The sequence below is a fragment of the Odocoileus virginianus genome, chromosome 27 (assembly GCF_023699985.2).
Source record: "Odocoileus virginianus isolate 20LAN1187 ecotype Illinois chromosome 27, Ovbor_1.2, whole genome shotgun sequence".
NCBI classification, from domain to species: Eukaryota; Metazoa; Chordata; class Mammalia; order Artiodactyla; family Cervidae; genus Odocoileus; species Odocoileus virginianus.
Window position 1 is genome coordinate 20,618,275 of NC_069700.1, and position 14,795 is coordinate 20,633,069.

Here is a 14,795-nt window from a genome sequence, read left to right on the forward strand (position 1 = left end):
ATCATCAAATCAAACCAGAATAGATATTACAAAGCAAAGAAAGCTCACATGTGGGCATTCACCAATGATCTCCTGAACACAAATAACATGCAGGATATAGTTTATAGTACTAAACCACTTTTACCCAAATTTATCATATTCATTTTAATAACTTCCACTGCCTTACTTCCACCATTTACATCTAAATGCAAATCTTATTTTGTGATTCTGCTAAAGATCTTTTATAGAACCAAGGAAAATTACTATACAAATGCCATTACCTAGAAGTTTGAAATTCTGAGACTACAAAAGGGTTAATTAATTACATTATCTGTAGCATTACCCTGGCTACATTCTGCCTGGAAGGCATATGGATCCACTCAGCTGCTGAATTTGAAAGAGCTGTGTCCTTTTCACGCAGAAGAAAAATCATCAACAGAACCCTCTTCCACCCCCACTGTAAGCACTAGATGTTTCTTTTTCACCTGATTATTGTGTTTCTGGTAAAATAATTAAAATGAACCAACATTAAAATCCCAATCATCCTTTAAAAATCTGAGTACTGCATCATGTTTTTCAATCAATGTCTACTTACTAAGCTTCTATTATGTCCTAGACAAAGCGCTAGGCTGGTGAGATTCTCAGATGAATGAGATCCGGTGCTTACCCGCCATATCAGATTAGGTTTATAAAGTTAGGCAAAAAAAGAATATTGAAAAGGCATTTCAAGATTTGATTTGCTAAGAATGTAGTGGAAAGTGAAAGTCACTCAGCTGTGTCCATCTGACAGGCTCCCCTATCCATGGAATTTTCCAGGCAATAATAATGGAGTGGGTAACCATTCCCTTCTCCAGGGGATCTTCCCAACCCAGGGATCAAACCCGGGTGTTTCACACTGCAGGCAGATTCTTTACTGTCTGAGCAGGGAAGAATGTAGTAGAGGTGTGTAAATCATTCTCTTAGCAACTTATGTAGTCCAAATTAATTGTACAATTATTCAGCTCCTTTTAGACTTTCTTTTCTTTCTTCCTCTTCTAATTTCCCTCCTTCTGTAGTTCCTCTAGTTCTTTTATTTTGCCTTGTTTTTCAAAAAGACCAAGGCATCTAAAAAGTGTGCATGGTATCATAGGAGAAAAGATACGCCAACAGATAAAGACAAATTTACAGCAGACAATAAATTGAAATGGGTTAAAATTAGTATATCAAGTATACACCTCAAACTCCGGTGTATAAGTATGGATGGCAAGTGAGTTCTGAGTTCCCTAGTGGCCAAAGACAAAAGAAGCATAATTCAATGTTTCGGAACTATTGGCAGCATAAATTTCTCCCAATGTTAAGCTGGGGAGAACATTCTTCTTGAATCTACAAGAAGAGGACATTTGTGGAGTAATAGCATTATCCACAATATCCAGCTACCTGCCAGAGTGCAGTTGTTTGTTATGAAATGCCAGAGATTTTGTTATTCTCATATGGTTAGAGAAGGACTGGAAACTCTGAAATCTGAATCATGTACATCATAAGATTCAACCTCCTCATCTTTCCCTTTCTTTGTTTTTTTCTCTCTCTCTCTCTCTCTCTCTTTGTGTATAACATCTAAGTCTCATGGTAGCCACAAAGTAAAAACCTGAAGTAAACACACAAAAGATAGAGAGAGGAATTTAAGTATACCACTAAAGGTCATCAAACCAAAAACGAAGAGAGCAAGAGAAGAAGAAAGGAACAAAGAGAAAGCACAAAAACAGCCAGAAAAAAATTAACAATATGGTAATAAGCACATGCCTGCTTGCTAAGTTGCTTTTAACGTGTCTGACTCTTTGTGACTCTATGGACTGTAACTGGCCAGGCTCCTCTGTCCATGGAGCTCTCCAGGCAAGGACATGGAGTGCATTGCCACTCTCTCTTCCAGGGGACCTTAACGACCTGGGATCGAACCTATGTCTCTCATGTCTCCTGCACTGGCAGGCAGATTCTTTACCACTAGTGCCACCAAGGGAGCCCCAGTAATAAACACATATTTATTAATAAATACTTTAAATGTAAATGGACTAAATTCTCCAGCTAAGACATAGAGTGGTTGAACAGATAAAAAAATAAGACTCATCTATATGCTGCCTACAAGACCCACAGATGTTAGACATAAGGCTACACACAGATTGATAGTGAACAAATGAAAAAGATATTCCAAACAGAAGCCAGAAGAAAGCTAGAGTAGCTGTAGTTATACCTATAACAGGCAAAATCGATTTTAAACCAAAGACTGCAATAACATACAAAGAAAGGTGTTATAGAATAATAAAAGGGTCAATCCAACAAGAGAATATAACATTTGTAAATATTTATGCATCCATTATAGGAGCACCTAAGTATACAAAGCAAATATTGACAGTGCTAAGAGGAGAAATAGGCAGAAATACATTAACAGCATGGGACTTTAATGCACTACTTATATCAATGGATAGATCATCCAGACAGAAAATCAATTAGGAAACATCAGCCTTAAATAATATGTTAGAGCACATGAACTTAACAGGTATTTACAGAAAATCTCATCCAAAAGGAACAGAATACACATTATTCTCAAGTGCACTGCCCAACATAGATCATATATTCATAGATCATCTATTAGGCCACAAAACAAGTCTTAACAGGTTTAAGAGGTCTAAAATCTTGGTCAAATGTCTTTTCTGACCACGTGGTATGAAACTAGTATCTAATCACACACAAACACACAAAACTGGAAATTCACAAGTATGTGGAAACTAAACAACATGCTGTTGAACAAACAATGGGTCATAGAAGAAATAGAACTCAATAAACACCTTGACACAATCAAAATTGGAAATGTAACACACCAAAATTTATGAGATGCAGTAAAAACAGTTCTAAAGAGGTCATAGCAGTAAGTGCCTACACATCAGGAAACAAGAAAAGTGTCAAATAAACAATCTAATTTTATGCCTCAAAGAACTATCAAAAGAAGCCCAAATGAAGCCCAAAGTTAGTAGAAGGAAGAAAATAACAAATATTAGAGCAAGAATAAATGAACTAGAGACAAAAAAAAAAAAAACCAGTAAAAAATCAATAAAATAAGGAGCTTGTTTTCTGAAAAGATAAACAAAATCAACAAAACTTTAGCTAGACTCACCAAAAAAAAACATAGGGGATTCAAATAAATAAAATCAGAAATGAAAGAGGAGAAATAACAAAGGATACGACAGAAACACAAAGAATCATAAGAGACTTCTACTAATATTTTTATGCCAATAAATTGGACAGCTTAGAAGAAATGGATAAATTCCTAGGAACACACAACCTACTGAGACTGAATCATGATGAAATAAAAATCTGAACAGATTAAATGCTATCAAGGAGTTTGAATCAATAATCAAAAAGCTGTACAGAACATAAAAAAATCCAGGACCAAGTTGCTCCACTAGTGAGTTCTACTAAACATTCAAAGAAGAATTGGTACTATTTTTTCTCATATTCTTCCAAAAACACAGAAGGAAAAAATTCTTCCAAGCACTGTTTATGAGACCAGTATTACCTTGATACCAAAACCAGACAAGAATGCCACAAAAAGAAGAAAATTACAGGTCAATGTCCTGAATGAATATAGATGTAAAAATCCTCAGCAGAATACTAGCAAACTGAAATCAGTAATACATTAAAAGGATTATATATTAATATTATGATCAAGTGAAGTTTATTCCAGGGATGCAAGCATGGTTCAACATTCACAAATCATTCAATGTTTATCACATATGACAAACCCACAATGAACATCATACTCAATGGTGAAAAGGTTCAAGTTTTTCCTCTAAGATCAGGAACAAGACAAGGATCCCCACCTTTTGCTACTCTCATTCAACATCGTAGTGGAAATTGTACCCAGAGCAATTAGGTAAGAATATGAAATACAATGCATCTAAATTGGAAAGGAAGAATCAAAATTGTCACTATTTGCAGATGACACGATACTCTACAGAAAATCCTAAGGACTCCATCAAAAAACTCTAAGAACTAATAAAAAAGACAATAAAGCTTCTTGATATGAAAAACAATTCATAAAATTGTTGTGTTTCTTTATGCTAAAAACAAAACTATCACAAGGAGGAATTAAGAAAACAATCCCATTTACAATCACATCAAAAAGAATAAAATACTTAGGAATAAATTTAACTAAAGAGGTAAAAGATCTGTATATTGAAAATACAAGACATTAATTAAAGAAATTGAAGACACACTAAAAATGGAAAGATATACCATGCTCATGGATTGAAAGAATTAATATTTTTGAAATGTCCATACCCCAAAGCAATATACAAACTCAAAAAAATTCCTATCAAAATTCTAATGTTATTTTTCACAAAAACAAGACAAACAAATATGTACGGAATCACAAAGACCCCACATAGCCAAAGCAATTCTGAGAAAAAAAAAGTTAGAGGCATCACATTCCCTGATTTCAAACTATATTACAAAGGCATACTATGAAAATAGTTTGACATTGGCATAAAAACAAACACACAGATCAATGGAACAGGAGGAAGACCCTAGAAATAAACCCATGCATATATGGTCAATTAATTTATAACAAAGGAACCAAGAATATACAATAAAAAAGAACAAGCTCTTCAATAAATGGTCTTGGTAAAACTGGACAGTCATATGGCAAAAGAATGAAACTGGACCACTATCTTATACCACATACAAAAATTAACTAAAAACAGGATCAAAGACTTGAATGTAAGTCTTGAAACCATTAAACTCCTAGAATAAAACACAGGCACAAGCTCCCCGGCATTTGTCTTGGAGATGATTATTTGAATCTCAAACCAAAAACAAAAGCAACAAAAGTGAAAATAGACAAGTGGGACTATATCAAAATAAAAAGCTTCTGCACAGCAAAGGAAACCACCAAAAATGAAAAGAGAATCTACTGAATGGGAGATAATAATTGCAAATCATGTATTTGATAAGAGGCTAATATCCAAAATACATAAAGAAGTTATACAACTCAAAAGAAAAAAAGACAAGCATTCCAATTAATAAATAGGCAGAAGACCTGAATAGACATTATTCCAAGGAAGATATACAGATGCCCAACAGGTACATGAAGATATGTTCGACATCATCAATCATCAAGAAAATGCAAATCAAAATCACAATGAGGTATCATTTCACATCTGTCAGAATGGCTATCATTAAAGATAATGATAAGAAATAACAAATGTTGGGGTGGAATGGAGAAAAGGGAACCCTCATACACTGTTGGTGGAAATGTAAATTGGTGCATCCACTATGTAAAGCAGTATAGAATTTCCCAAAAGAATGAAAGTAGAAATACCATATGATCCATCAATCCACTCCTGGCTATGTATCCCAAAAAACCAAAAACACTAATTCAAAAAGATACATGAACCTTGATGTTCACAGCAGCATTATTTACAGTAGCCAAGATATAAAAGTAAACTAAGTGTCCATTGAAAGATGTATGGATAAAGAAGGTGTAGTATACATATATAAACAATGCAATACCACTCATAAAAATGAAATTTTTCCATTTGCATCAATATGAATGTACCTAGAGGGTATTATGCCTAGTGAAATAAGTCAGAGAAAGACTACACTACATATTATCATTTATATGTGGAATCTAAAAAAAAATAAAATAAAAGCATGAATATAATAAAACAGAAACAGACTCATAGACATAAAGATCAAACCAGTGGTTTCCAGTTGGGAGAGGTAAGAGGAGGGGCAAGACAGGGGCGGGGGATTAAGAGGTGCAGACATCTATTAATAAAATAAATAAGCAACAAGGATATATAGGCAATGAGCACAGGGAAATATAGGCAATATTTTATAATAACTTTAAATTGAAATAACATTTTTTGGTTTACAGGGATGCTTTATTGAATAATCCCCTCATGATTATTAAGTGACTATGAAACATAGATGATACATTTGTCCCATTTCCAGGAAACCTAGTGTCTTTTTTGAATCTCATTTGTTTCTGGTGCCTCAATAAGAGTATCTAGTCCCTTGTATGAATTAGGTTACAGTAATAAAAGTCTTCATAGCGGGATATACAAAGCTAAAACACCTAGATTTGATCAGTACTGGTTATTTTCCAGATATTTAGTCTGCATAAGACCAGTTAATTAGCTGCATTGCATATTTTATTGTACTGATGAGATCTTTTGTTTCTGTGTAATTGCAGTCTACAACTTCATAGTGGGGATTCAGGCATTCTGAATATGGCTATGTAACCAAAGTACCAAAATTTTGCACAGATGGTCATTTCAAAACTGAAAATCAAACCTGCCAGTTTGGTGGAAATTTCAGTCAACCAACCTGGTGCCTTATAAATAAGGTAACTGGCCAAATGCCTGAATTTTTTCTTTATGTTTCAGAGATTTCTTTTGCTCTCATACAAGGAGTCAAAGAGAAAGGAGGCTTCATCCGGTGTGCACTTCATGTCTAATCCAATGAATAATTCAGATAGAAGACATTTTCTGTGAGCATGGGTCATTTTCTGTACCCTCAAGTTGAACTTGACCTAGAGATGAATTACTTTATCACCTCTTAGGAAAACCTTACAGGCTGTGATTCCTTAATTTATAAAATGGGAAGGTGGCTCAGAGAAATTATGGCCCATCATCAAGAAAGCGTTTTGAGCTTCCTTGCTGTCACTAGGCAGCATTTATTGTGCGCCCACTGTGTGCTTAGCACTGTGCAAATACAAGGTATTGGGTTAACAGATCACAACCCTTCTGGCTGCAAAATAATTTTTTAAAACCCTCTGCTCCATTAATATTCCATGCCATATGGTGAAAAAAGGTCTAAATTCTATTGCTTTTGCTTTTACAGATAATTTATGAAAAAAATGAAATATTAACTAGGAATGTGGTAGAATGGCTTTCTGTTTCGCTAGCAGATGACAAATGAAGGCACACAGGCACACATTTGAATAAGGAATTATCAATCAACCTCAAACTTGACCCACAGCTGTCATCCCTATAAATTAATGTTTACCATTTTTAAGTATGTGCAGGACATCTGGAAACACACAGGCTGTGGCTGGCGAGAAATTTCCAAGAAATAGTATATCAAAAGCTAATTATAGCAGCAGCGAGACCAAGTGTCATTTTGTTATGGTGAATTATAGACGGGGAGCTCTGTCACCCGCAAACTGTTATTCATAACTAAATCATAATGCTTTTAAGTTTTAATTAATCTGCTTAGCTTTAGTTGCAAGGGAGAAGCTTGCTTAACTGTTCAGCCGCCGAGGCTCTCTCTCGGGCTAGCCTGAAACTGCATCTGAGCACCTGGGGGAGCAGAACCACATTATCAGGCTGATATTGCGTCTATTAAAGAGAATTTCTTTTAATATGCCAGAGTCTGAATATTTCTTTCTATTTCATTATCCAAAAACCAATTAATTTTCCATAAGAGCACCAAATTAATTACAAAATACTATGGAAATCAGAGATGTCTCCCCTTCTCCACCATTATGGAAATGCCAAGCCCCTTGGCAGCAACGTCTTCCAAAGGTACTAGTTTTTCTCCTTAATAATATTTTATGTGCAGTCTTGGAAAAACCCTTAAGAGCTGGTGTTTTTATTTATCTTTCACATGACTTCTTCTTCCCATTGCTTGCCCAGTCCACTCTTTCTATTTTACCCTCCTTATCCTCGTGAAAGTTAGCCAGAGAAAGGAGATTTTCACATAAAGAGACTTCCTCTTATTTATTACGACTTTCTGGGGTTTCCTCTTCTCTGCCCAAGTAGACTATACCATCTTCATGGGCAGGGCCATGTTTTAAACTTATTTTATATTTACACCTTCTCCTATCTGCTCTTGATATGAACTTCTATTCTGAATCTATATTACGGATTTTATAAGTTCTTTTCAGTTGAAAAAAATCTAATTTTAATTAGCAAAGAGGAGAAATGAAAATTTATTGGACTTGCAGTGCAACATAAATCCAAAAAGACAGGCAGTAACAGAAACTTACATGATTTCTTCATCAAGCAACCCACAGGGAAAGCAATGGCCATAACTTGTGGCTTTTTAAAAATTTTGTGAAGCAAACAAGAATTTTTCCTTCTGAGGAATTTATGATAACTTCAAGAAAAGGGGAACAGTGAAGTGAAAGTGAAGTCGCTCAGTCATGTCTGACTCTTTGCAACCCTATGAACTGTAACCTACCAGGTTCCTCCATCCATGGGATTTTCCAGGCAAAAATACTGGAGTGGGTTGCCATTTCCTTCTCCAGGAAATCTTCCCAACCCAGGGACTGAACCCTGGTCTCCCACATTGTAGGCAGACGCTTTACCATCTGAGCCACCAGGGAAGTCCATGCAACATAAATCCAAAAAGAGAGGCAGTAACAGAAACTTACATGATTTCTTCATCAAGCAACCCACAGCGAAAGCAATGGTCATAACTCCTGGCTTTTTAAAAATTTTGTGAAGCAAACAAGAATTTTTCCTTCTGAGGAATTTATGATAGCTTCAAGGAAAGGGGAACAGTGAAAGGAAATGCAAAAATTGTGTATATAGGATAATACCACTTGAATATATATATTTTATCGTCTCTGAAATAAAAGTATTAGCTGATCTTCAAAGCACCAGAATCTCTTTCAAGTAAAAGAGTAGGAGGAATCTCTCTCTCCCAGAAGTTGCTTGAGTTGAAGCAGGTACCTGGGGTCCTGGTCTTACAGTGCTTCTTGAACTTCTCTTAGTCCCAGAGGTGACTCCTCCATATTCTGACAAAAGGCCTTGGTCTCTGAAAACATTGAAAAATGACTGGGAAAGTCTTCCTGGAGTCAAAGTGTACATTGTACTCTGTCTGTCTCTCTGAAGCACCAGTACAGTCATCACTCGGTATCTGTGGGGTTTCGGCTCCTGGACACCGGCAGATACCAAAATCTGCAGATGCTCAAGCCCCTTATACACAAAAATGTAGCATCAACATATAACCTGTGCACATCTTCTCGTATACTAAAAATCATCTCTAGATTACTTATGATACTTAATATAAATGCTTTGTAAATAGCTGCCAACGCACAGCATATTCAAGTTTAGCTTTCTGGGATGTTCTAGAATTATTATTATTTTTTATCTTTTTCCAAATGAATCTCAGGATGTGGAGCCAATCAATATGAAGGACTGATTGTACCAGGCCTTGACCCAGCAGGCATTTAATATACATCTTATTGATTTAGCACCAGGGTCAGTGTCTACCATCACTTTCTATCTTGAATTACTTATTTCTTAGGATATTTTCTTACATCCAGATTAACGGAAATTTAAAATACAATAAATCTTTTCTCCATGGTGTTTGTCACCATTTACCTAATTTGGCTTAAAAATTGGTTTATGACTAAAAGGCTACAGCTTAAGCAACAGTAGATGATCTATAAGTAAGAGCTCTTTTATAAACAGTTTTTGAAGACTATTTGACCTGAAAGTTGTGAAAAATGCAGGCTGGCCAACTTGTTCTTTCTTTAGAAATGTGGTAAGTTTCACTTTAAGTGGAGTCCCCCATGGATACCTTGCCTAACCTTCAGAGTCTACAATTCTCTGGCCAAAAAGGTAGATTCTGCTGTTCCACCTATTAAGTAATACAGCCACTTCTCCTATCTTCGCATTCTCAAGCAAGGTATGGGATTAAAGACAAAAGAGGATGTGTCCATATTTAATCCTTACTTCAAACTCACGAAGGCAAAAGGTTTAATTTGCTTCTATTCAGCAGGTAATTTTGTCAGGGGTTTTAATACATTATTATAGATTAGTGCAGCTCCATCAAAGTGCTAACCATACCCTGATGCCTCAAAACATAGTCATTTAAATCAAATTAAAGGGATTATGTAAGGTGCAACAGGATTTTTGTATACCTTATTTCTCATAAGAAAACTGAGGTATAGAGTAGTTTGAGTAACTTAGGGTCACTCTTAGAGGCAGGAATTCAACCTCTGGTGTGTTGAGGCTTGCTTCAATCCAAAATAGGTTTTATCCTGGAAGCTTATGTTTTTGCAAATATATGTTGTTGGTTTCTTCTCCCTGGAACTCTATTGGCAGGGATGATTATGACCTTCTGAGCTATTGGGGGATTTTATTTCTCCTCATTAGATGTTAATTTTTTCATCCCTGCCATAAAAAAATAAATTAACAACAAGGGGGGAAAGTCCTTTGATTTGATTGCTAATACAGAAGGAAAGTTAAATGCTGGCATAATAATGACTAAAACACTGCTTAAATCTGCATCTGACTCATGGCCAACATCAGAGGACAAGTTGTAACAGTGGTGGATAAATAATTAAAACACTTGGAGACATTAGGCTGCCATTTTTCCTGAATAAAATCACATTTTTGAGACTACAGTGATAAGTCTCTAAGTGTCCTCAGCCAAGGGGTCTCTGAATTAGCCACTCCCTTCAAATCCTCCTTCCTTTAATTTAAAAGCAAATGCTGATGGGAGCAATTTAGCTCAATCCTTGCCTTTGTGTCAGCTCGGGGCTTACAGAGAGGAATTTTTTTTTTTTTCTGTGAGTCTACAAGATTGTCTCACAAGTAGAAACACAGGGATATGACTAAGTCAGGCCAGCTGTAGGGAGCAGCCTCATGCCTGTCACATCCACCTGAAGGCCATCCCTAAGCTCATTACCAGCCACGTGACATGGAGGGAGGGCGAACAGCTTGGTCAAAACTCAAATTTCAAGGGGCCACCACATTCTAGGGCACCCTGACTTTAGTAAACAAGCCACAGATTTCAACCACATCTTGAATGTTGATTACCAGACTTATTACACAAACTGCGGCCGCTAAGTCGCTTCAGTCGTGTCCGACTCTGTGCGACCCCATAGACGGAAGCCCACCAGGCTCCCCCGTCCCTGGGATTCTCCAGGCAAGAACACTGCAGTGGGTTGCCATTTCCTTATTACGCAAACTAGACATAGGGAATTTAATTCAGATGACCATTATATCTATAGCTGTGGGCAAGAATCCCTTAAAAGAAATGGCATAGCTTTCATAGTCAACAAGAGTCTGAAATGCAGTACTTGGGTATAATCTCAAAAAACAAAAGAATGATCTCAGTTCATTTCCAAGGCAACCCATTTAACATCACAGTAATTCAAGTCCATGCCCCAACCACTAATGCCAAAGAAGCTGAAGTTGAATGGTTCTATGAAGACCTACAAGACCTTCTAGAACTAACACCAAATAAAGATGTCTTTTTCATCATGGGGGACTGGAATGTAAAAGTAGGAAGTCGAGAGATACCTGGATTAACAGGCAAGTTTGGCCTTGTGAAGTAGGGCAAAGGCTAACAGAGTTTTAACAAGAGAATACAGTGTTCATAGCAAACATCCTCTTTTGACAACACAAGAGATGACTCTACGCATGGACATTACCAGATGGTAAATACCAAAATTAGACTGATCTATACTTTGCAGCCAAAGATGAAGAAATATACTACCTATACCATCAGCAAAAACAAGACCTGGAGCTGACTGTGGCTCTGATCATGAGCACCTTATTGCAAAATTCAGGCTTAAATTGAAGACGATAGGGAAAACCACTAGGCCATTCAGGTATGACCTAAATCAAATCCCTTATGATTATACAGTGGAAGTAGTGAATAGATTCAAGGGATATGATCTGATGGACAGAGTACCTGAAGAACTATGAACAGAGGTTTGTAACAATGTACAGGAGGTGGTGACCAAAACCATTCCAAAGAAAAAGAAATGCAAAAAGGCAAAGTGGTTGTCTCAGGAGGCCTTACAAATAGATGAGCAAAGAAGAGAAACAAAAGGCAAAGAAGGGAAAGACAGACTCAACTGAATGCAGAATTCCAGAGAATAGTAAGGAGAGATAAGAAAGCTTAAGTGAACAATGCTAAGAAATAGAGGAAAACAATAGAATGGGAAAGACTAGCAATCTCTTCAAGACAATTAGAGATACCAAGGGAACATTTCACGCAAAGACAGGCACAATAAAGGACCTAACAGAAGCAGAAGACATTAAGAAGAGGTGGCAAGAATACACAGAAGCCTGTACAAAAAAGGTTTTAATGACCCAGATAACCACAATGGTGTGGTCACTCAACTAGAGCCAGATATCCTGGAGTGTGGTGTCAAGTGGGCCTTAGAAAGTATTACTATAAACAAAGCTAGTGGAGGTGACAGAATTCCAGCTGAGCTATTTCAAATCCTAAAACATGATTCTGTGAAAGTGCTGCATGCAATACGCCAATAAATTTGGAAAACTCAGCAATGGCCACTGCACTGGAAAGGTCAGTTTTCATTTCAATCTCAAAGAAAGGTAATGCCAAAGATTGTTAAAATTATCATACAATTGTGCTCATTTTACATGCTAGCAAGATAACGCTCAAAATCCTTCAAGCCAGGCTTCAGCAGTACGTGAACAAAGAACTTTCACATGTACAAGCTGGATTTAGAAAAGGCAGAGGACCAGAGATCAAATTGCCAACATCCGCTGGATCACTGAAAAAGCAAGAGAGTTCCAGAAAAACATCTCTTTTACTTTATTGACTATGCCAAAGCCTTTGATTGTGTGGATCACAACTGTGGAAAATTCCTAAAGAGATGGCAATACCAGAACACCTTACCTGCCTCCTGAGAAATCTGTATGAAGGTCAAGAAGCAACAGTTAGAACCGAACATGGAACTACGAACTGGTTCCAAATTGGGAAAGGAGTATATTGTCACCCTGTTTATTTAACTTATATTCAGAGTACATCATGTAAGATGCCAGGCTTGATAAAGCACAAGCTGGAATCAAGATTGCTTAGAGAAATATCAACCACCTCAGATATGCAGATGATACCATTCTAATAGCAGAAAGCAAAGAGGAACTAAAGAGCCTCTTAATGAGCATGAAAGAAGAGAGTGAAAAAGCTGGTTTAAAACTCAGCATTCAAAAAACTAAGATCATGGCATCCAGTCCCATCATTTCATGGCAAATATAAGGGGAAAGAGTGACAGATTTTATTTTCTTGGGCTCCAAAATTAGTGCAGATGATAACTGCAGTTATGAAATTAAAAGACACTTGCTCCTTGGAAGGAAAGCTATGACAAACCTAGACAGCATACTAAAAAGCAGAGAATTTGTGAACAAAGGTCTATATAGTCAAAGGTATGGTTTTTCCAGCAGTCATATATGATGTGAGAAGGCTAAGCACCAAAGATTTGATGCTTTCAAACTGTGGTGTTGGAGAACTGTTGAGAATCCCTTGGACTGCAAGGAGAGCAAGCCAGTCAATCCTAAAGGAATCAACCCTGAGTATTCTTTGGAAGGACTGATTCTGAAGCTAAAACTCCAATACTTTGGCCACCTGATGCAAAGAGCCAACTCACTGGAAAAGACCCTGATGCTGGAAAAGATTTAGTGTAGGAGGAGAAGGAGGTGACAGAGAATGAGATGGTTGAATGACATCACAGATTCAATGGACAGGAGTTTGAGCAAACTCCAGGAGATAGTGAAGGACAGGGAAGCCTGGCTTGCTGCAGTCCATGAGGTCGCAAAGAATTGGACATGACTTAGCAACTGAACAGCAGAGACACAGGGAAGTGAAATCACTTCCTGAAGTCATACACCCAGAAAGTGAGGGGCTGAGCTACACTAGGTTCTCAAAGTGAATTGAGAATAGTGAAAGGTGGATTATTGGAAATACTCAAGTTTGTCTTGCCAGATAAGAAAATTTTGAGAAATAAGTAAGGTATCTTGTGCAAAGGCCCAGCACAGTTTCTGTTAGCAGGAAGGAAAACTAACATTTATTAAAATCCAATCTGCCTCCTTTCTTTCTCCTTCCCTCCTCCCCTTCAAACTTCTTACTCCTTGTGGCTGTGCCTCAAGAACACTTCGCAGCCTTTCTTTGGATTTTCTCTCCCTTTCTGGAGGTTCTGACTCCTGGACCACACAGGGAGTGCCAGATGCAAAGACCTCCTCATACAGTTAGGCAGAGGGAAGATGATTCTTGGCATTTTGTTTAAACTGTTCCTTTTGGCTGTCAACCTTTGATGGCCTTCTTTGCTAAGCAAAGAAATGTGCAATAAAGACCTGGTTGTAACCAATAGCACAGGATCATTAATTTCCGCCTTAGACAGTCTTTACATCCCTCTTGCCGTGCCTTGCCTATATGTACGAATACAAAAACACATTATCTGGTCTGTCTGAACCCTGCAGTTAACCACTAGGATACTCTGGAGAAACAAGCCCAGAGATCCCTATGCAATTCACAGTAGGTTTCTAGGCAGAGGATCCCTCCATGGGTCCTCTATGTTTTTTTAATTCCTGTTTGAAATCCACTTCTCAAAATTATTTAAATACATAGAAGTCCTAACAGTGATCAGATCGGCTTCTTCCCTTCCAGTAAATATTCTTTTTCATTGGCTTCGGACTCATTTACCATTATCTTTTGAATCAGCTCTTTAATGCAACAGTCAAAAGAGTGCAATTCTCTTCCTTGTGAACTGCCTGTTCTAGGAAACAATCCTTTGTTCTTTGTGAAAGGCTCACCTCCAGTTCAATATTCTGCCCATCTGAGTTTGGGGAATAGGAGACATTCACTGTTATTTACTGGTCTAATTTTACTGTTTTCTCAGATTTTTAAAATGATTTTTTTAAATCAGTTGATTATACATACCTTTTGTTAATTAATTATTAAAGTAATATAAATTTCTTTTCACCCTCTTATGGGCTTTCTTTTTTCTAAGTTTACTCTTATATTTTAAAATTACTTGTATTTTCTTTGTTTAATAAAGCAGTATCAAAAACAAG